This window comes from Artibeus jamaicensis, unplaced genomic scaffold, assembly GCF_021234435.1.
Source record: "Artibeus jamaicensis isolate MK-2021 breed Jamaican fruit bat unplaced genomic scaffold, CSHL_Jam_final contig_519, whole genome shotgun sequence".
NCBI lineage: Eukaryota > Metazoa > Chordata > Mammalia > Chiroptera > Phyllostomidae > Artibeus > Artibeus jamaicensis.
The window spans coordinates 55,415,541-55,438,945 of NW_026521871.1; the positions used below are offsets into that span (position 1 = coordinate 55,415,541).

At 59.7% G+C, this 23,405-nt stretch overlaps 1 protein-coding gene across 8 annotated transcripts in view; it reads right to left on the reverse strand.

Annotated features, from left to right (window-relative positions):
* CACNA2D2 (calcium voltage-gated channel auxiliary subunit alpha2delta 2) overlaps positions 1–23,405 on the reverse strand; it is a 119,938-nt gene that overhangs the window by 66,099 nt on the left and 30,434 nt on the right. The gene's annotated exons all lie outside the window — the stretch shown is intronic.

The window sequence follows — 23,405 nt, forward strand, 5'->3', positions numbered from 1 at the left end:
CAAGGACCTCCAGCCATGTTTTGCTGCCTGGTCCCTGGTCTTGAAAAAAAAAACAGCCCCTGGGGGTCCAACAGCCCAGCCCTCCTGCCCACAGGTCTAGAAAGCCAGCAGCAAGGGGCCTGGAGACGGTGGGCAGGGCCTCCCGCAGCTGGACAAGCACTGCCTGCTGCAGGGTCTGGGGCTGGAGACAAGGTCGGTTGCTGGAATGGCACACTTGTGCCAGGGATCAGGGGACCTTGGGTGGAAGATAGGGGGCTCTCAGTGGCTTGGGGACCCTGACAGGAGGGAGGTGGGGTGATAGGGGACTGGTAGTGACCAGTTCAGGGACCCCAGCCAGTCAGGGCAAAGCTCAGCCCTGCCCCCAGCCCTGCCAAACTGCTGCTCCCATCTCGAGCCTTCGTGGGGAAAACGGAGGGTATCAACATAGCTGTCACTGCGCTCAAAGACCACAGGTGAGATGGAGCAGTTGGGCGCCGGGGGCCCTTCCACTGAGGACACGCAGGACGGGCCCAGGACAGGCTGTACCTCCTGGGCTCTCCCCTCACCCCACCAGCCGTGAGCCCCACAGCCCAGCTCCAGATTGGACTGAGGGGCTGTCCCCCTGCAGGTGCACAGAACCCCAACCCACCTGCTCTGGGGACACACCAAACCCTGGTCTCTGTATGGCTGAGAGCTCCCAGGTACAGGGGTTGTGGCCCTCTCTGATATTCCTGGTATGGGACTTAAAGCATAGGGCAAGGGCAAGGGGCCCTGGAGCCCACTGGGGACACAGCCAGTGCACAGGCAGGGGGTAGGTCCCCACATGGCCGTGCCATGCTGCCACCATCCAGGGGTGGGTTGGCCCTGTGGTTAGTCACCTACATATGGGGTCATGTCACAAGCAGGGCTTGTGTATTGTGATGCTAGTTGTCATGTTGTTAAGAACTAACCTTATCGAGTAGGCGTTTGCTGGAATAAACTTTGTTTAGAGTGGTCACAGGGCCTACCCAGGCCACGACAATGTGGCCCTGCCAGGACCACAAGGGAGGACACAAAGGCAGCGAGGGGACAGGCAGGGGGGCTCCTGGCCTGGCTTCCAGGACCAGGTGAGATGCGGGCTTCCTGGGTCAGTGTCCCATTAGTGGTCCCACCTCCTCCCCACCCCACCCCTGTGTCCTCACACTCCCTCAGGGCCACTCCACATTCATGCCGCAGGCTCTTGTTGCAGCCCTCTGGAGCCTGGGGCGGCCGGGATGGGCCAGGCCTTGTCCCTGCCTTCCTGTGGCTCACCATCCAGAGGGGACAGATGTCCATTTGGACGGCTAAGAGCAGAGGGGGGAGCAGGGAGAGGTATGCAGGACACTGGGCTGTGGGGGTGGCCTCCTAGGATATGGAGGAGGGTATGTCAAGGAAAAGACTGGGACGGTGTGGCTCAGTGAACTGACCGCAGGCCTGTGAACCAAAGGGTTGCTGCTTCAATTCCCATCAGGGCACATGCCTGGGTTGTGGGCCAGGTCTTCAGTTGGGGGCGTGAGAGAGGCAACTGCTCAATGTGTCTCACACATTGATGTTTCCCTCTATCTCTTTCTCCCTCCCTTCCTCATTCTCTAAAAATCAATAAATAAAATCTTTTAAAAAAAGCCTGAGATGGCTTTGCGGGCGACAGACCATCTGAGCAGAGCCTGACAGGCTGAGCGGGAGGCCGTCACACGTGGGGGTGGGCAGCGGACGAGGGACAGGGCAGAGGGACTGGGCAGAGGGACCGGCAGGTGCAAGGCCAGGAGGAGGCAGAGCCAGTGCCCTGCTCAGTGGGGGAGCACCGCGCTCATGCCGCAGAAGGGAGGCTGAGGGGCCAGGTAGATTCCAAGGTGGTGGTGGGGGCCCCCGGGGAGGAGGAGGTGTGGCCTAGGTCACAGGCAAGGAGGCCCTGGTGGCTCTGGGGCCCCTCAGCTCCCCGAGAAGTAGCTGCTAGGAGCTGTGGCCTGCAGATCCCCTCCGAAAACTCCAGGGGTGCGAAGCCCCCGCCGCCCCCCCCAGCAACGCCTCCCTGTTTTTAAAGTTAAAGTTTAGTTGCCTGTCATCCATTACCGCAATTAGTACATTATGTCTAATTATGCAATTAGTGTAAAAAGTGTGCTTGCTGCCGAGAATGGGAAATTACGCTGGCTCGTTACGCTGTAAAATCCATGTCATAAAAAGGCTCAATCTCTTGTTTTTCAAAAGACACAAAACCCAACACAAAACAATAAACCAAATCCACCCAGTTGCGTTAGGGCCAATCCGTGCCAACTCCCTCCCTGCCGTTCGCCCCCCCAGACACCGCCTCTGCCATGCAGGACCCGTGACAGACAGAGTGCCATCCTGGGTGCGGCCTGCCTCTGCCCCCCTGCAGCAGAAGTGAGCTTCTAAACAAACTTCGATGCCATGCCGCCCCTTCCTCCAGGCCTAACTCCAAATGAGGCCTCTGGCCCCAAGGCCCACGTACTTCCGGTGAGATTGGCCCCAGACCTGCCCGGCCTCCGCCAGCTCCAAGTGCAACAGAGCCCTTCTCTAAGGTTCCTGATGGTGCCTGTGAGGAGTGGGGTGCAGTCCAGCTCAGGGGAAACCGGAGGAACTTTCTCACATGTTGGGCTCCCAAATCCTGGGATCTTTGTCTGTACAGAGGGTGAGCTCCCTGCTACAGGAAGTATGCAAGCCCAGCTGTCAGGGATGCTGGGAAGGGAGTCACCCATGGTCCGCCTGCACAGTCCCTGGACCAGAGACTGCGGCCACTGAATAAGAGCATCCTCATGGCTGTGTGCCTATGTGAAGCCCACAGCTGGGACGCTACCTCCCCCAGGTTCTGGCTCCCTTGGAGGTCAAGGGGATACTCTGAGGACAGGTAGGAGGTGAGAAAGGAATCTGACAGCAGGGGGTCTCCCTACCACAGAGGTGACAATGCCAACTGGCCCAGCCCATGGGGACCGGGAGGGGGCACACTCCAGCACTGTGACTGCCCACGTCAGCTCTGTGCACACTCTCAGCCAGTGCTTCGGGCCACATGTGCCACCCATGACCCAACTCTGAGGTCATAACTTAAAGCTACAGCTCAGGCCATGTAGTACCTGCTGAAGACCTTCTCCCCGAACCTCTTCCTCCCAGTTCTCCCCTCTTCTTGAGTTCCAGATGTTTGACCCAGGCCTGGTGGCAGCTGGTAGTGTGTCACAGAGACTCCTTCCCAGACAAGGGTCTGCCCTGACCTCGTGGGCAAGGTGTGTGCACCTGCTGTGGCTGCCACGTGGGCACCAGGGCCCCTGGGATGCGCACCCGTTGGTTCTGGGGGTGCTGTCCATACCCCAGTAGGAAGCACACACTGAGCTGGAAGCTGGGTGATGGGGGGACGCTGGGCCCCCCAGGGGCATACTGTTGCCTAAACTCCAGGCATCGGTCCCTAGACAGTTCTGACCTTTGTCTACTCTGGTGATCTCTGAGAGCCAGGCAGCTGTGTCGCAGCCTGGCCACGTGGACACGGGCCTCAGAGAGTCTTGGGGCCCCGTCCTCTCGCTCTGGCCCAGGACAGCGTCAGGAGTGGAAGAGTTGAGCCTGAGGGGAATCGAACTGCAGGCAAGCTCTGGGGGCCCCTGCCTGCTCCCCCTTCCCGGAGCTGGGAGCCGCCGGCTGTCGAGGCAGCTGGGAGGGAAGCTGTGCCCAGCATACCAGCTGGCACGGGGGAGTGTGAGTAAACATACCCACACTCTCCCAACTCGCAGAAGTTGCCGGGTGGCGGCCGGCTGGTGTGGGCGCTCATGTTTACGGGAAACAGATTGTTTTTGCCGCTCTGGGCCCCCTCGCCGCCTGCCCCGGCTCAGCTCTCCCCCGCCGCCTCCCCGCCCCCCGGCCCCATCCTCCTTCTCCCAGGACTCCTTAGCTTCTTCACCGAAGAGGGACAGTAATGACGGGCCCTCCACGTGGCCGGACAGGGCTCCTCCCGCAACCTACTGTCATCAGAACTATCCTGAGAGGCAGGTGTGCTTCCTGTCCCCGTCGCCCAGGTGAGGACACCAAGGCCCTGGCCAGTGGAGAAACTGGCCGGATACTGCAGGCAGTGAGCGGAAGAGCCCGAGGCTTCTCGGACCCAAGTTGTCGGCCCCAGGCCCCTGTGCCCATCTGCTCCTCCACCTCCCCGACGTACCTAGCCTACCACTGTGAGCTGCCCTGGCCCGGCGTGGCCTTGGACATGGACCCTGACCTCAGAACCCAGCACTTGGCACCTTCCCCCACCACACACACAACAGCCTGAGGAGGGAGACCTGGGGTCTGGTCATTTCTTGTCCTCCAGGCCCCTGTCTCCCACCTCTCAGGAGTGGCAGTCCTGGGGGCCGGGCAGGGGAGGACCCCTGGTCATTTCACAGTGCCAAATGTTCCCTTGGGCTCATCTAAGGTGCCTGACCCCCAGGCCGGAGCTGGCAGAAACTGACTGGGGTCCTCCAGGTGCCTAGCAAGCTCTGCAGTTCCTCCCGACCCTGCGCGATGCGCGCACACGCCGGCCACACCGTATTCACGCCTGGTGCCCAGGAAGCCACGTCCACATATTGCTCGTGCCTCCCACCGAGGCTCACAGAGAAAGCACCAGAGCCCCACTGGACCGTCCACTGGGGCTAGATGGCCAGCAGCCCCAGGCCTGGGGGGCGGGGCTCTGTCTCCATCTGTACCTCAGAACGCAGCTGCGCCATCTGAAATGTCTGAAGCAGTGGAACTTTCCTGGCCCCAGGTGCTCGGGGGGTGGAGGGGGGGGCATGGCCCTAAATCCTCTTGCGGACCCAACAGCATGGCTGCAGGGCCTGGCCTGACCCAACAGTCACCTCTGACCCTGAAGCCTGAGTGTCAGGCGGGAACAGGCTCTGGGCACCGGGGCCTGGGGGAGCGGCCTGAGGGGAGTGGCCAGAGGGAGCGTCCTCGGCTGATATCTTCTAGCTCCTTCTAGGTCCTTCCTCTAGTTTTTCCTTTCTTTTTCTCCTTTTCCCAATTTGTAGTCTCTTCTTGAATTTTATGTGTCCTTGTAAGGGCCCTTAAATCTTCTGTAGAACACGTCGGAAGCATAAATAAATGAACAAACGGGGTTGAGACACTGAGGCCTTGCCCACGCTAGGGACGTGTGCACTGAGACAATGGACCCAGAGGGGACCCACTGTCCCACTGTCTCATAGGAAAGCTCCCATCTTAGGAAAGCTCCCCCAGAATGCAGGACGGTCACCACACGGGCTCTCCTCCCAGAGCTGCCAGGTCAGTGACATCTACACCCGTCACTGGGTGTAGACAGCTGAGAGCTACTGAGCAGGCCCTGCCTCCTATCTGCACCTCAATCCCCTCATTTCGCTGTGGGCAAGAGAGAGAGAGAGAGAGAGAGAGAGACGATCCTCAACTCCCCAGCTCCGGCTCCCTCTCCTGACGCGGAACACCAGCAGCCACTGGGGCCCACGTTTGCCTTCCCTGCATCCACGCACGGTGTTTACCCTGCAAACTCACTGTGCAAACAGCACCCCTGCCCTGCCCGCCGGCAAACGCTGTGCAAGGCTGGGTCTGAAGAGCCATGAACTTGGAAGTCAGTGTGCTGTGCTCAGGGGGGGCAGGTGCTGCGCCTGGACTCCCGCCAAGGGGGCCACCCCTCTCTGCCCAACTTGAGAGAGTGCCGAGTGGCACAGGAAGAGCTGCCAGGGCCAGTGGGGCTCCAGCGAGCTCCATGCTGGCCGTCTATTGTGTCAAATCCTCACAAGCCCTAGTCCTTGTCCCATTTCACAGATGAGGCGACCGAGGCAGGGAGAGGAGCTGGTGGAGCTGGAGCTCAGGGACTGCACAGACCAACCACACACCTAAACACAGACCCGGTCCCGGCCCCGCCCTCCTCCCCAGCTGGTCTCCACATGTGGGACCCTGTGACTGTCCTCCACCCCGGTCCTGCCCCGGGCACCCTCCTCCCGCCATGGGGCTGCTTGACCCCAGCACTAGGATGGTCGCTCGGGTCCGTGAGCTGGGTGTTTTGTAAAAGGCGAAAGATTTATACGATCTGAAGAGAAACCAAAGTATGAGCTGGGTGTTTTGAATCTCCCTGGAGAGCTCATCCCTTACAGGCGTCTGGGTGTCTCCCCGCAGAAAAGCACGGCCTCTTCAGGACCAGCAGCCCCAACTCATCTGCCTGGGATAAACCACTCAAATTGAATTGGATTCACGGTGCCAACAGAATCCTTGCTGTGCTCAGCGGCTCCACTGGCACCCAAAGGACCCACCAGGCCCTGAGGGCTGTCGCCGACCCGTGTGCCCAGCGGACTGTGGGCAGAACGAGCAGAGACCGAGGCTGGGCCCAGAGTGGGTCCTGCCGCAAGGACCTGCTTCTACCTGCAGAAAACCACGCTGGCTTTGGACGGCTAAAGTCCAGGACCTCAGGATGGGTAAACTGAGGTCCAAGAGGGAAGGGCCAGAAGCAGGGCGGGACCAGGAAGACCCAGGCTCCAGCCACTGGCGCCTTCTTCTCTGCTTGGGGGTCAGGGGAGACTTTCCAGAAGAGGGGGTGAATGGGGGGGCTGAACGGTGGGGGAGCACAGAGGGCCTGTGAGGAACGCTTCCCAGTGGGGGTGGGGGGGTCAGTGGCTGCCCCCTCCTACTCACAGGGGCCAGGGGAATGGTCTGCTGGACTGAACTCTCTGAAAACTCGTGGGGTCATCTGGCGTTGGGGGCAGGAGGCCTGGGTCCTGGGCACATGGTGTGACCTTGTCCCCTCCACCCCACCTCCCCATCTCCCCAGGCCTGGGCACCCCTGGAGTCTTAGAGGTGACATTCTGGGCTCTCGCGTCCTGTGCTCAGTGTCCTCCAGCAGGAGACTGGGGGACGTCTGAGCTTCTAGCTCTGTCAAGGGCTCCCTGGGCAGGGAGGTGGTGAGGGACGGGACACTAGGAGGACAAGAGCGAAGCCGATTGTCCCAATTACGTAAGGCGGCCCTGCTTCCTCCTTCGCAGGGAGAAGAGAACCGGGAAGATCTGTTCCCCCCATCCCACCTCCAACTGCACCACTGGGCCTGTGGGGACACCCCTCAAAGGGGGCCCACTCAGAGGTGCCCTGAGCAGGGTGTGGGGCCAAGGACACCGGTTCCGGGGGGCTACGGATAGAATCGGGGCAAGAGGCCCTGGTCAGTCGTATTCAGTCATCATTTCTGAGGGTCTTCGGACGAACCCCTGCCCTCCGCCTTTCCTGCCTGTGCACTGGGGTGCGCAGCCTCCCTGCCCAGGGCCTCTCCCCTTCCCTGAGGACCACCCCTTGTTCCCCATGTCCCTCTACTCAAGTACAGAGTGCAGGAGGTCTCAGGGGACATCCCCGTGCAAGTGACCAGCCAGGGGTTCCCTGGAGCAGACCACACCCCTTGCCCCTGCCCATCACCCCTGAGAGACAGGAGCCTGGCACCGGTCACAGACCCAGACTCAGGCCAGCCACTCTGGGCCGGCACCTCCTCCCAGCCACTGTCCCCACTGACACAGAGATCCCCTTCCACGACGTCAGGCGGCCACAGCGAGAGCCCAGGACAGAGGTTCCCTCTGTGCGCGTGGGGGAGCAGCAATGGGGCAAGGTGACCCTTCCTGCCCCACCCCCACCCCTGCCCCACAGACCAGAGGATCTAGAAAACCGTTTCCTTGCTGATAGTGGGTGAGAGGAAATTATCTTTGTCTGAACACTAAAAATAACGCCCAGTTTCCTAAAAGCAGGGCCCTGCTCCGCCCACCGCTTACTGAGGCTTTGTCACTAACGCCAAAGGCAGAGACACTGGAGAAGCTGGGGGCACCACCTTCCCCTGCCTCACGCAGGGGCTCCGCCTCCGGCAAGAGGGGCCCCGTGACCTGGCCCAGACCTCTGCACGCAGTGAGGCCAGGTGATTCAATCTGACAGGTGGGAGAGGGCAGAGGAGCAGGGTCCATATGCTGCCGGTGCCCGGCTAATGGGCTGACAAATTAGCGGGTCTCTCCTCTGAGCGGTGATGAATGAGCAGCTGCCCAGGAGAGCCGGGGGACGGCCGCCGCCCCAGCAAGTCCTCCATGGGCTGGGCCCCGACTTGGCATCTATGGGGTGCCCAGCCCACAGGCTCCACGGGGGATGGAGTGGGGACTGGGAGTGTGACAGTGGGTATGGGCAGGGAGAGGACAGAGAGGGCACAACAGGGTGGCCCTGACCTTGGGGGACATTCCGAAACAAGCCCAGCCAGGGGGCCTGGATTCCCTGGGGGCCGTCACGCTGTCCAAAGGCGCCACTGAGTGGGGGTCCGAGTGTCGGGCTTTCCTCAGGCCGTGGTCACCACGCACAAGAACCGGACAGGAAGAGAGAGACAGCCTGGGGGTGGAGGGGGGCTGTGCCCTGAGGACTGACCAGGACAGGGAAGGCCCTGAGGCTGGGTCCCAGGGGCCCCCTCGCGGTGGGGCTACGCCTCACACAAGGACAGGACTGACAGGACCGGAGCCTTTTGAGCACACAAGGGCCTGCAGGGGACTCACAGTTCAAGTGGAGGACAGTGCGGAGGAGGGTCCAGGGTCTGATGTTTCAGAGCCCAGTGTGGCCTCCAGAGTTTGAGCGCTGCTGCCACCCAAGGGGATGACAGCAGATGGTGTCCCCTGGGTTTCCGCCATCCTCTCCGGTGGGGGGTTGGGCAAAATAGTCTTAAAAGTGTCCTTTCTGACTTGGGAACCCAAATCCTCAGTTTGCCCTGCAATCATGGTACAGCCCCTCCCCCCCACACCAGGGCAGTCCAAAGCACCGCAGGGTTGACACATTCTTCTAACAAAGGACCTGCTTGGCTCCCCTTTGGAGAGAGGCAGCCCCGGACCCAGGGCCTCTGTGGGCTCCCTCTCCAAAGAGCCCCAAGCCCCCTGTTTGCAAAGCCACCCATCCCCAGCCCGCCCCCACCCCGTGTAAACAGAACCGCCCGCTCTCTCCCAGGGGCTGCTAATTCCTCACCAGAGCTGCTGGGACGTGAAATTGGAGTGAGACAATGTGTGTTTAAGGAAATGAATCTCGAATCTTAAGAGGCTCCGGAGCCGCCCTGCACCCCCGTCACCCCGCCCGCCCGACCAGAGCCCGGGAAGAAGTGCTTGGCATCAGGGGAGAGAAAAGCGGAGGTGACATTCGGTGCCAAATTAGCAGCCACCACAGCCAAATATTGTACTTGCCTCCAATCTTCTTTTATTTTTCGAAAGAAAAGGCTTTTACAAAGTGAACGAGGCTGTTGGAACACTAAGGCTGATGATGGTGTAAAAAGGCAGGCCCGCCCTGCGCATGCCCACCTCTGAGCCTGCCCTTCCCCTCAGCTTGCCTCCTGCCCCCCGCCCATGGCCAGGGCCACAGGCGCCTGTCCCCATGGTCCCACGGTCGGCCCACCACACCAGCGACACGGGCTGGCAGCACCTGTGTTCTTGTCCAACATGACCCAGAGCCTCTGACCTTGTGCTAGCCTTGGACACTGGACCTGCCCTGGAGCCACCTCCGCACCTGCGAGCAGGTGAGGACTCCTTTTCGGTGTGCCCAGAACCTACGGAGGCCTTGGTGACAGTGACCGACCCACGGCTTCCACCTCCTGAGGGCCCTCGGTGTCCCGCCACGGGCAGCCAGCCTGCCTGTGCCTGCCCGTCACCCCTTTCCCCCCCTCGCCACTGGGGCCAGAGGCCTGGTGGCTGCCACTCTCCGGTCACCGTGTTGAGCCCACACTGCCAGCCAGTCATCCGGGAGTCCAGCCCCCAGCGCCCGGCCTGCCTCCGTGTCCACTCACTCATGAACCCACTGTCAGGGGGAGCAGACGTCCTCTGCTTGCTCCTCTAGAGGAAAAGCCACTCCACCCAGGCCCCCCGACTACAGCCCCCTGATGTGTCATCACTAGGAGCCTGGCAAACCTGCTGGCGCTTCGTGGACGGCGCAGACCTACTTCCCGTCTCCCACTTCTGCAGAGTGGGCCTGGCCTCGGCTTCCTGGTCAGGAGAGGAACGAGAGCACGCTGGCCCCAGGGCTGGAGGCCCCTGAGCCTGGAGCCCCCACCTGTATGGTGACCGGGACATGGCCCTGCCCTTGCCCTCCTTGAGTGCTGGCACCTAAGAGCGACCTCTGGCCCCACCAGAGAGGTGGGGCTTGGCCATGCCCCATTCCATAGGTGGGTCACTGGGCTTGAGAGACCCTGGGACTCACCTGAGGTCTCTGCTGATAAGAGGCAGAACCAGAACCAGAACGTGGATGCCCGGACGGGCCTCCAGCCTCCCCAGCCAGGACGAGGCCCTCAGCCCCCGCTGCCAACACGCTGCTTGCAGACCGCTCACTGCTGAGCCCCTGCCCTCACTCTGGCCTCAGCGCAAGGGAGCTGCTGGCCCTGTGCTGGTTGACACTCGGGTGAGGCGGAGGAGTCCAAAGCCCTGCTCTCCGCTAGGGACAACTCTGAGGGGCGAGGCCAGCTCCTGCACGCGCTGCGGGGCCGGCTCAAGCCCTGCTCTGACAGCCTCACAGCCCATTTCTCCTGCGGCCCACACCTGCGTCCTCTGCCCCACACAGGTGTGGCCCTGAGAGCTCCCCCCCAGTACACACCTGCCGGTAAGCCCCCCACTCCAAGTGACTCCAGGAAACCCTTCCTCCCCTGGCCGGAGCTGGGAGTGGGCCCAGGAGGCCGGCTCTAAAGTGGGCGTTGTCCTGCTGGCCCCGTGGCCCTCACCAGAGTGTGAGTGGGGGGCTGACGATCCTGGCAATTGATGAAACGGTCGCCATTGTGAACTAAGGCAGGGCACTTATAGTGGGGCACTGTCACAGGTGTTGAGGGGACTCAGGGAAGTGTAACTGCAGGGCCTGTGGGTGGGACGGCTCTCACCGAGGGCCATCGCTGCTTTGGACAGAGCGATTAAGAATGAGTTTGAGGTCAAGTGAGTCAGAAGCCCCCTCGGCAGGACATAAAAAGACTCTCATCTCCTGCAGCCAGAGGCAGAACAGGCAGAGGGGTTGGCACTGGACTTAATTAGAAGATCGACAGAGACCCAGAGAGGCTGCAGTCTTAATCCCTGCAGGCTGGCAGCCCAAGGTCAGGACCCCGAATGGGAAGGAGCGGGCCGCTGAGTTGTGTGATGGGGACATCTGGGTCACCGCCCTCAAGAACCTTGAGACCTCAGATCCCCCTAAACTGTCTGAGCCTACAGAAGCTGCTGTTCCTTCTTCTTAAAGGTGAGGACCCCTCGACCCCCTTGCTTACAGATGTTGAAGAACCCCCCATGTTACAAAACAACATGGTCCCCGCAGGGCCTGAATCCTCCTTCCCAGTGCCAGCCAAGGCCTAGGGTCAAGTCACAACACAACCAAGCCCAGAAGGGGCCGGGCCTGCTAAGAAAGGGAACAGGACTGGAGCCAGGAGGCGCTGCAGGACCTCGCCAACGTTGGGGACTGGATCTGAGGTTGCTGGACCTACGATGATGGCAGAGGCAGTTGGACGGGGGAGAGGCGGCTGCTGAGGGGGCGCTGCCCCACGATGCTGGATCCAACACCCCAGCTGGGCCTCCTCGGGGTGGGGGGGCGCCTGGAAGGAGCAATGGCCCCCGCCAGAGAAGCAGAAAAGCCAGCACTAGTGTCGCAAATGAGTGAGAAAGAGATGGAAGGGATCGTCCAGGGGACAACATCCCAGGACGGTTTCCCCACAGAAGGCCAGGGAACACAGTTCACCAGCATAAGGAAAGCATTTGTCAGTCGGGGACAAGCCTCAGAGACTCGGTGGGAGTCGCCCCCGCAGGCCAGCCAGGGGAGCTGCCCATGGAGCAGGTGACGTGAAGGGGTCGCAGCTCTGGGCTCTGCAGCAGGTTCCAGCTGGGGAGAGAGTGGCCCTGGGGCCCTAATGGCACCAGAGGTGGCTCCTCTGGGCTGTGCAGAGTTTCCGGCAGCTTCTAATGGGAGAATCACAGTCTAGTCCTGGGGTCCAGACCATTTTCAAAAGGAAACTATGCACCATTCAAAGAGCCCCTCCCGGACTGTTGCGGGCTGGACTGAGACCCGCACGGCACACAATGGAATGGCCATGAAGTCACGTCAGGTCTTGTGAGCCTGAGGCCAACTTGTCAGAGGAAGGAAGTGAGAATGCCATTGACCAAGCAGGAGCCGCGTTGGAGGGCATGAGGAAGCCGTGTGATCCCCTGGACCGTGTCCCAAGTGTGAAGACACTAGGCACAGTGTCTTCAAGATCCATCCACACTGAAGCCCACGGCAGAATGCCATTCCTTTTTCACTGCTGCCTAATACTCCACCACACAGTCATGCCACAGTTTGTTCAAGTCATCAACCAATGGACATTTGTGTTGTTTCCACTTTAAAAAAACATTACAGCCCTGGCTGGTGTAGCTCAGTGGATTGAGCACAGGCCTGCAAACCAAAGGGTTGCCGGTTCGATTCCCAGTCCAGGGCACATGCCTGGGTTGTGGGCCAGGCCCCCAGTAGGGGGCACGTGAAAGGCAACCACACATTGATGTTTCTCTTCTTCTCTTTCTCCTTCCCTTCCCCTCTCTCCAAAAATAAATAAATAAAATATTTAAAAATATATTACAAGTAATGTTGCTATGAACATTATTGTACATGTTTCTGTGTGGACATAGATTTTCAATTCTCTTGGGTGGAAAGACTGTGTAAAGCACGCAAAGCCACCAGGTTGCAGAGAACATCCAGAAGCCCATGGGGCCACAACCCAGGGCACGGGATGTACCCTGAATGGTGACCATTTCAAGTGCTGCGTCCCTAAGAGGTGAGAACACTCGGATCCTGGGACCATGGGGTAGGAGCAGGAGTGGTCTCCCTCCCCGCAGTCCCAGCCTCCCACTCAGGACATCTTGGCTTCCCATCCCCTCAACTTTAGGCTCTGTGAATATCTAAGTCCTGGGTCGCAGGCAGGGAATGTGTTCACAAAGGACACAGTGACAACCCCGCTGTATTTCATTCATGTTTCAGCTGCTGACCCATCACTTCAGGCTCCTGGGGCCAAGAGAGCAGCAGTCGTGGAAAAGTAACAGACTCTCATCACCAGAAGACGCTGGGGCAGGGAACGTGCAGAGCTGCGCTCACCTGCTGGGGCCCTGCCCAGTTTGAACGGGGGAGGAGCGAGGGCGTGCGCCATGGCCTGAGAAGGGCAGGTGGGGAGAGGGCTCAGGCCCCTCACGAACGAGGGTCTGGGCCAGGGGAGTCTGGAGTGGCTAGGAAGGAGAGGATGCATGACTCTCCTTCCTCGTGCAGGGGGTCCCAGCGACTCCAGAGGTGGCCTGCTGCAGGTCTCCCTCAGGTTCAGCACTCCACCCCCAGCTACCAGATGCCAACTGAGGCCGAGTCTCTTTGTCTCTCCCCCAACTGAAGGGAGCCACCTGGTCCAGGGTCACACCCCTCCCCAGGAGTAGCCTGCACTCAGTGACCGGCTGCTCCGTAATCGGCGTCCCTCCCTGCGGGTCTGGCCCCACACCCCCTCACTCATGCAGCTCCTCAGAGCATCCGCTCCCCCATCTGTGAGCAAATCTTAGAGTCTCAGATTCTAAGTCCGTCCCCCAGGAATGTGACATAAGACAGAGGGCCCGGGCCTGTCTGCCCCCATCAGTGTCAAACAGGAGCTGGCCTACAGAGGCCCAAGCAAGCCCAGCCCCCCCCCCCCCCCCCCCCCGCCTGCACTCACACCCCCAAACCCTACTTTCAGGCCACACCCCTTCAGGCAGGTCTGATTTTGAGGCCCTTTTCCAGGAGAAGAAACCAAAGCTCTGGAGGGGAACCAGCTTGTCCCCGGGCCTGGAGCTGGGAAGGCGTCTGAAGCCGTTGTCTGAGTGTTCCTGATGGCCACTCCCACAGCTTCCATAACTCCTGGCAGAGCGAGACTGGGGGGGGCAGCAGGTTCTGGGAGCTCAGAGGAGGCAGCCCACTTTGGCCTGGAGAGGTGGAAATGGATGAGGTCTCGAGGGGTTTGGGCAGGTAGACGTGTGAGAGAAGGTGGTGCGGGAGAGGGCATGGTGAGGGCGAAGGTGGGGAGGCAAGCCTTGGCCGGGGTGCGGAGCCCAGGTTTGGGGTGATGAGTCAGGGCAGGGAGGTGTGGTTGGTCCTGCTTCTGCTGTGCCCTGCCCCAGCCCCACTGTCCTCCGTCTCCCCCCAGGTTCCAGTGCCTGCTCAGAATGGCCAATGAGGCCATCTGATTGGCTCATCAAGGGCAAATAATAGCTTTTGCTGAATTCAGCTGCAGCCAATCAGAGGCAATCAAGCACACAAGCTGCCTGATGGGCCACACGGGCGGGCGCACCCACAAGCACCAGAACGGGCCCTTCAGTCAGGTTCCGGAAGTTTCCTCCCTCTCCCCCTTGTGTGGGAGCACTGGGGTGGGGGTGGGGGAACTGAGTCCAGGAGGCCTCCGGAAGAGAAGGAGAAGGGACCCAGCTGGGCTCCACAGCATTTACTTGGCACCTGCTGTATACCCGGAGCTCCGGGAAAGGGTGCACTCACCCCGGCACAGGCTCTGTGAAACAGGCCCTGGAGGGGCCCCCTTCGGACGCGCTTTCCTGAGCACCCCCCACACCAACCTCCCAGCACCTGTCCCCAGGCCTCTCCAGGCCCAGTGCTTGCCTCTTCCCTGAGGAGAGCGGAGCCTCCAATCAAACCCTGGGAAACAAGCCTTCAATCTCCAACCGCAAACATTACTACCACCAAAGCTAATTTTACAGATTTCCACTCCAAGGCCTCACCTTTGTCCCAGAATCCCTCAGCCTGGGAGATTAGTAGTTTAGAGGCTGGAATAAAGGTATTTAAAATTCAGCATAAAACCCTCTCTTAGCCTCAGTGAGCTAAAAAATAATTATTTTTATTTATTTTTGTATCGCAAAAGAGCCTGTTGGTGAGGGAGCAGCCAGGTCCAGTCCTGGCCCCTGGGTGGCTGGCCAATGGGTCCTGTTCCAGCCCTCAGTGCCCGCAGCCCCTGCAGCACGCTCCTGCCACAGCCTAGCGAGGGGCAGAGAAGGCGAGGAGTCAGGCCCCTGTCCTGCGTGCCGGGGACCCACAGGCCCCCTGCTCAAGGCTCCAAGGTGTTGCGTACCCCTTGAAGCCACTGAGGATCTCCCTGATCCCAACCTCAAAACCTGAGCTGCAGAGAAATGCCCCCGCTCCCTAGGATAGAACAGGCCACGAGCACGCTGCCCACTTGGCCAGTGAGGCCGATTCCATTCCAACGCAGACTCTTTCTGGGCCTCAGTTTCCCCATCAAAACAAACGGCTCAGGTCCCTGTCCACATGACCCCCACCCCCAGACAGCCGGGCACTGCACACCTCTGTACACCTGCACCCGGGCCTGTTCTTGGATCCCTGCCCGGCACAGTCGGGCAGGGGAGGGTTTGGTGGCTCACTCCACGAGCACCTCTCCACCGCAACTCACACAGCTGAGTGGCGGAACCACGGGCTCTCCAGGGGCCACTGGCTCAGAAACATCCTAATGAAAAATACATGTATTTACAGGCAGACGTCAGAGCCGCCAGGACGAGTCAAAGTAATATGCCTGCAAGCAGCACTCGGGCTCTTATTTCTTCCCCCTCATGCTCCAAAGCTGCTCCCGCGGCGTGCAGAGATAAATATTTTAAATAGCGACACTTGGGCGATGCACAGTTATGCAAGACAAGGAATAATTAGAAAATAAATTACTTTTTTAAAACGGCGTCACAAATATCGGACGCGTCAGATTGCTGCTCTCCGCAGTCCAGGGCCACCCAGCCCTGGAGACCAGGGCAGCAAGGGCCCTGGGGAGCGACAGGACACCGGCCTGTCCCCACAGCCCCCAGACGGTGACGTCCCCTCCCACCCCTTCGGGGAGGCTCCCAGAATCCAGTTGAAGACCACACTTGGCAGCTTCCAGAAAATCTCGGCGATGGAAAGGCTTCCTCCAGCGTCTCACCAGCAGGGGCACCGACTAAAAATAGTTTAATCTCCTTGAAAGCAAAAGGAGCAATCAGCAAAACAGTCGCTCGGCCGAGTGCTCCCCCCGCCAAGCCTCCCCCGCTCTCTGCCCCGGTCCATCTGGGCTTGTCCGCAGCACCAGGCACCATCAACTTCTGACTGACCCCTGGGCACCGTCCTGAGCCCCTCACCCCCTAATCTGAGGAAGGTGTCTCTTTGCCCATTGTCCAGGATTCCTTGTGTCTGCAGCCCCAAAAGCAAATACATTTGTGGTAGTTGTCCTGTAAACCTTGTGACACCTGGGAGGGAGGCAGGACGGGGAGGGTTATCCCAGCTTTACGGATAAGGAAACTGAGGCCCAGGGAGGTGGAGTCATTCGCCCAAGGCTAGAAACAATGGAGAAGAAGGCAGACCCGGGCTTGTCACTCACTCCGGCTCAGCCTCTGCAGAGAGGAGGCTCCTAATCCGTCTCCATGCTTGGAGCAAACAAAAGCCGCCTGGGCAAGAAGGGACAAAACTGGTAAGGTGGGGGGAGGGAGAGGTTCTCACACACACCCAGGGGTTGGGCCAGCTCTCAGCATGGCTGGTGGGTCTGTCGCACCGATGCGCCTTACCCACTGAAGCTGGAATGACACTGTGGCTTCATGTCACCCACTGGCCTGCAATGGGTTCTGGACACCCATGCTCCGGCTCCAGGCCTGCCACCAGCTTGCTGTGGGGCTGAGGGCCAGGTCCTGACCTCTCTGGGCCCCAGTTTTCCCAGAAATTGGCCAAGATGACCTGAGGGACTGAGGCCCCCACTGTCCTCCCAGGCCCGTCTCACCTATTCTCTGCCCCTCCTCACTCAGCCCTCCCGCTGGGCGTTGGTCCCCCTGTCCTTCCTCTGTACGTACCTGCCCCAAATCTGGAGCACAGTGTCCTGTCCCCCTGCCTGGATTCACAGGAGAAAACTCATGAACAGGGAGGGGAGGGTCACGTGCCCAAGGCCACCCTGCAGGGATCAGAAGAGGCACAGCCAATGCCACGGCCCAATCTCCCCTCCAGTCCACGTCCAAGAACTTTGCTGCCTTTTCCGAGTCCGAAGTAACTTCCGTCTCCTTCCTTCATCCTTCATAGAATGAAACTGGGACATAAAATAAACTGGGCTCTGCTGCGTGGTCCAGCTTGCCCAATGTCCCAAAATGCCATCAGGGGAGGCCCGGAGGCCCAGGGCTGAGCTGAAGACTCACTAGAACAGCTGCCCCAAAGGGACAAGCCCTCAGCCCTGGTCACGGGAACCCTGGGTCACCCCACTTGCTGGTACCTACTACCTGGGTCACCCCACCTGAGCGCAGTGGAGGTGTCGGCTGTGGGGACCACCCGGGGAATAGCTGCCATGCTGTTCAGCAAGGCAGGACTCCACCAGCAAAGTGCTTCCCCGTGCTAGTGGTGTGAGCCAGGCAGCCAGGGCTCCCTACTGCACAGATGGGGAAACTGAGGCTCGGGATGAGGGCACCTGATCCCAGGGAGAGAACCTGGCTGCTCAAGCCCCTTGTGAGGTTGGTTGAGCCTCCCACCTCTCTGCCGCCTCCCGAATGCCCCTCTGTCCCCAGAGGCTCTCTACGGCTCACCCCGGTGTGGGCCTGATGAAGTGGCAGGCAAGAGCAGCGGTGCTTTGGAGTCCTGGGCAGGGGGCAGCATAGCCTGGACTTGGGGGGGCGTCAGGAGCCTGGCCCAGGCCTGCCACGCCCCTCAGCCAGAGTATGTCCTACTCATTGGGTCACCGTCTAGGCCCCGCCTGGATTGCATGGTGGCGCCTGGTGGACTGAACTTGTCTTTCTCAAACCGCCTGCAACAGCAGTCAAGGGCGATTTGTGACGGCAAACATTCACGGGTCCGAGAAAAAGTGGCAGAGGCAGACAAACCACGGGCAACTGACTCGGCAGGCTCACCTCTGCTGTAGCAAGTCAGGGTTGGGGAACCCCAAAGGCGAAGCCCCAAAACCCCAAATGGGAGACCGAGAGAAAATTCCCTCGGGAACCTGCAGCCCAGGAGGGCAATCTGGCCAGAGCATCCACCGTGAGCCTTATAGTCCACGAGTCCCCCCTCCCCAGCCGCCACGCCCGGGGCCCCACCTCCACACGCACTGTCCCACTCTTTGGTGGGGTTTTGACTTGAGGCCCAGTGGGTTATTAGTCCCACACCTCCTGTCATGCGCTCTCTCTGTCTCTCTCTTGTCTGCTGAACTAGGGACCGTGTGACACCCCACACACCGGGCAGCGGGGGGAGACAGGCACGCGACAGTCTGACACCAAAGAAAATGAAAGGAACCTGAAGGAACTCGGGCTTCACAGGGCGAGGAAAGTGTGGGAAATGCTACAGATTACGGATGCCAGGGCCGAGGAGCACACGTGTGCCTGTGTCCCCACAGGTGTCCCCCGTGAGAGGCCCGGAAGCAGTGAGCACACTCGGCATCTAGATCTTGGCATCTAAATGCCTCCCACCAATAAATGGAACCCAAACCCCCTGGAGAAGTGGCTGGTTCCAGGGAAGACACCACATGAGATCAGAGGACCTTGCGGTAAGAAGTTGGGACGTGTCGAAGGGGCACAAGAGCCATCCTGAAAGAGTTCCCCATGGCCAAGGCCGGGACAATTCGAGCAAGAAAATAAATAACGATGGCGGTGAAGGAGAACCCAGAGAATAAATGTCCGCGAGTTCACATAGCGAAACAAAGTGAAGCAAATCCTTCCTTACAGAAAATTTTCAGTGAACCAGCACCGACGGAGTGAGGGACAGGAGGAGCCCCTGTGCATTACACAGCACAGCAGTCCGGGCCGCAGGCAAGTGCCCCGGGGGGACGTGCAGACCAGGGGCAGAAGTCCGAGGAGAAACAGACTCTTTCTCCAGCCTCGAAGTATCTCCCCCAAGAAGCTAATCACAGAGAAAAAGAGCAGCTTCACCGGGAGGAACCTTCGCCAAAGGATTCAATCACCAAACCATGGGATGTGCGGCCACCGTGTCCCCTGTGCCAGAGGCTGAGAGGGACGCGCCCTCTCTGTGGTGTTCTTTCTAAGAACCGGTAACCTCCACCTAACCACAGGAGCACACCAGGCAGACCCAAACGGAGGGACGTGGAACACAACCACTGAGCAGTGCTTAAGAAAAAGTGTCACGGGCCCTGGCTGGTGTAGCTCAGTGGGTTGAGCGTGTGCTGCGAACCAAAGGGTCACTGGTTGATCCCCAGTCAGGGCACATGCCTAGGTTGCAGGCCAGGTCCCCAGTGAGGGCCTCATGAGAGGCAACCACACACTGATGTTTCTCTAACTCTCTTTCTCCTTCCCTTCCCCTCTTTCTAAAAATAAATAAATAAAATCTTAAGAAGAAAAAAAAATGAAGAAGTGTCAAGGGTGTGAAAGACAAGGAAAGACATAAACAGTGTCACAGATTGGGGGAGACCAAGGAGACATGACAACTAAATGCAACGCGGCGTCTCCGATGGGACCCTGGGGCAGAAAAGGCACAGAGGCGTAAGAACTGGTGGAATGCAAACTGGACCTCCGCTTTGCTGCACGCGTTGTTCCAGCGTCGACGAGTTAGCTCCGATATCTGTCCTCTAGTTCGGCAAGATGGTAACTTTAGAGAAAACGAGTGAAAAGTTAGGAAATCGCTATATTATTTTGGCAACCTCTCCGAGTCTAAAATTATTTCAAAATAAAAAGGTTTTTTAATGCTATAAGACACTCCTCAGAGAGCTTACACAGACATCATAACTACAATGAAACAAGTGCGAGGTGTTATTTTGAAAAGCATCAAAATATGGCAACAAAACCGAGACCTCTCCTGATTAAAAGACAGAGAGATGAGAAATGGGAGAGAACAGAGAGAAAAGCAAAGGCTGTGAGTCCCAGGCTCTAGGAAAGAGAATAGAGAAAAGGGAAGGGCGGAAAGAGTCCAAGAACTCATTCCAGAAAGCCCCCCCCCCACTGAAGTACCCGCTGGGTGGTGAGGAACAAAGGGAACTGAGCTGCACCCGCCAGCATGGGACCTCCGAACGCTGGGCACCAGGGAACATTTACAAGTTTCTAGAGACAACAATGAAGTCACGTCCAGTGGGGCTGGGAATCGGAGTGACTCCGGATCGCCCACGGCGGCTCAGGAGGCTGGAAGGCATGGGGTGCCACCTTGGACATTGTGAGGTGAATGGTTTCCACCCTGGGCTTCCACATCCACCTAAAATCTCCACCAAGTGTGGGAGAGAGGGCAGGCTTTCGGAGGCCTCCCACGGACCTCTTCTCAGGAAACCCTCTGCAAATGCTCTCCATCCATGGGAGGGAGAAAACCAGACCCTGAGGAGAGCAGGCCATGGTACTCAGGAAAGAGGGGGGCTGCCTGTTTCAACCCCCAGCTCTGGCTCTGAGAAGGGCCCTCCCCACAGGGCAGCAGTAGGCATCACTCCCCACTGCCCGCACCCTCACCTCTGTCTGCTCTTGCTGTGGACAAAGACAGAGGTTTCAATTCCCTGAGAGCAGAGCACAGAGTTCATGGACCAGGTTCCCACACCTGCATTTCGCAAGTCAGACCACCCATCCTGGGGCTGGGCGGAGAGGAAGATGCTCCATGCCTTGTCTGTGCAGCTGCGGGCGTGCCCACCGCCTCTGCACCAGCCTCGGTGCAAACCCGTGCTGGGTCACCCAGCTCCCTCAGACCCACAGGCAGCCAGCCTGGGGCAGGACGGGAGGGAAGCGGGCAGAGGGAAGGGACCGCCGGAGAAGCGGGGCCGGGGGATGCGCACGTCCTCGAAGAACAAGGCGTTGGACCCAGACTCTCTGGGTGGGCTGGGTTCCCAGGAGGGTCTTGAGTCTCAAAGGGGAAGATGGAATGCAGCCGAGTGCCCGGGACAGGTGCCCTGTGGCCCAGGCCCAGGTCCTCCCTGTTCCTACCAGCCTCATGGAGGTCCCAGGCCCCCGGGACCCGAGAACTTGCTGGCGCCCCAGGGTGTGATGCTGCTCCAAAATCTGCCCTGTACCCTAAGTGCACTGGGTGCTTGCTGCAGAAGGTGGGTCCCCCAGCCCCAGGGGTGGACCTCACCTTTTCCAGCTCTGCCAAAGTTTTCTAAGGAGGCTCTGTGGGCAATTGGGCTGCAGGTGGGAGAAATGTGCCTCTTTGCGCAGCAGAGGGACACGTGTCCTACCCTGGGGGCCGGTCTGAGTTGGGAGGCAAAGGCCCAATCTGATGTCCCTGACCAATGAGGAAGCCCACCTGACCTCCTGGGAGACCCTAGCCTGCAGTGGGGTGCAGCCACTGGCCTCACAAAGTGCGGGTCTGATGGGGAGACATCCAGCAAGCTCTGGGCATCCTCAGCTGAACTGGGAGGCTGTCTGACCCTCCTGGGTACAAAGGAGAGCATTTCCAGGGCCAGCCTCCTGCCTCCCCTCCAGATGCCTCTGGACCTCCGTTCCCCTGAGCAGCTCCGGCACCACTTAGCCACTTAGCAACAGAGACAATTTACATAATGCATCAAACGAACAAACGTGAGAGCAATAATGGCTGGGGAAGCAGGGTGCCCGTGAATGGCTCCTCAGGAGGGAAAAATAACTGCTCCGACACCACCGTCTCCCCCCACAGAATGGGGGCCAGAGGCTGCCAGGAAAGCAGGTGCCTTAAGTGCTTGGCTGCCACCAAAAGGGGCCCAGAAGCATGAAGCCAGGCCTAAAAAAGGAATGAGCCCAGGACAGAGACCCACGTGGGAAGAAATTTTTCAAGTACCCAAGTTGTGAGCACAAATCCACCCAGCCGTGCTCCTGGAGCCCACATGCCTGCTGGCCTGGGCCCTGTACCCGGAGCCTTCCCGGAGCCTTCCCGGAGCCTTCCTGGAGGCGGTGGCACTCTGGCAGGCGAGAGCTATAGCTGGGAGTCCAGGAAGCCAGGTTGCAGCTGCCCAGGAGGCGGCAATGCTCAAACACAAAGGCAGCGATGGAAGGGGGGGAATACATAAAAATTACTGGCACGGTAATTGCTTTTTATATAAATGATCTTTTTAAAAGCTTTCCCCAGTGTGAAAGTCCCTCTTCAAAAAGAATAAATTCACGGCACACCAATTTATTCCGTGCCTATAGATGGAGCATAATGAATGCTCCTCCATCAACACCTGATGGGGAGACAAGTAGCTTCCACTTGACCCAGCTTCGGGTTCTCCCTGCTCGAGGACAAGGAGTGTCAGGGCCCAGGGGCCTGCGAGGGGTTCGGGGCAGCCCCGCCGAGGCCATCGGTGCTCTGGGAGCGGCAAGGACCAGAACAGGGGACGGTGCTCCCTGTTTTGCATGGCAACCCTCCCTTTGTAGGGACAGGACAGGGCAGGTGCCTGGCACGCCTGGGGGACCAGGCCCCTGCTGACTGCAGGGCGTGTGGAGGAAGCTGGCAGGTGACAGGGCACCTAGGGCGGCAAGTGGGAGCAGTGTGTCCTGGGCTGAAGGAAGCTCCCTGTAGACCCCAGCTCTGTGTACTCCTACAGGCCCCCAATGTGTCCCCAAGACTTCAGGAAGGTGACATTCGGTGGAACCCAGCCCAGGGCAGCAAACACTGCCCCCCTCCCTAGGAGGCCCAAGAACTGAAGAGGAGGCTCCTGCCTGGTGCTCCTTGCCAGCCGCAGCTCTGCCACCTGTGAAGTGGGGGTGCTTGGTCAGCACCCACCCCGCGGCGCACACACACAGGTGTGAGGACACACCCACAAGGGACCAGCAGCTCACCCCCTGCAGGGCCACTGAGCACACACCAGGAAGAGAGCCGTGCGCGGGGACATGGTGTGTGTGTGACGTGTGTGTGAATGGGAGCTTCTCACCCACAACTGCGATTTCCCAGCCTCACTAATTAATCAGTTTAGCTCTCGCCTGCTCTGGTGACAGAGCTCCCGGTGGCAGCCTCCTCGAGTCCCGCCTGTGGGGTGCCCGCTCGCACCTGCGCACAGAGCGCAGAACTACGCATGCACTCAGCCACATGCACACACGTATACATGCTTGCCTGTTCACACCCCACACAATACATGCCTGTGGGACCGCACGCTCGCACACACTTGCACACGCAGGCCTGGCCACACCCCCCCACACGCAGCATTTTACACAGGCCCAACCTCTCCCCTCTGGAGATCCACAAGCGCACACCTGTTCACATCCACTTGCACACATGCACGCTCACTTGTTCTCGTCTACACGTGCACACGTGCCCACACTCCCACGAGCAGCACAGTGCTTCTCTCTTCCACACGTGGTCAGCTCCACTCCACGTCACACAAGCCTCCGAAGGTCAGAGGCTGTGTCCCCCCAGTGACTTGCAGCACTGGGAACCAGCAGGCGCCGGCTGCCTTCCGACCCATGTTCAGGGGGGCTCCTGGGAGGCCTGGGCACAGCCCTGCTCCTCTGGGCCCAGCCTCCCTGTGCCGTGCGATGGGCGACTGGACTGGGCCCGAGGGTCCTGGCAGCTTCTGTTTCTGTGTGTGCCCGAAGGGTGCAAAAGCAGAAGTCGGGGAG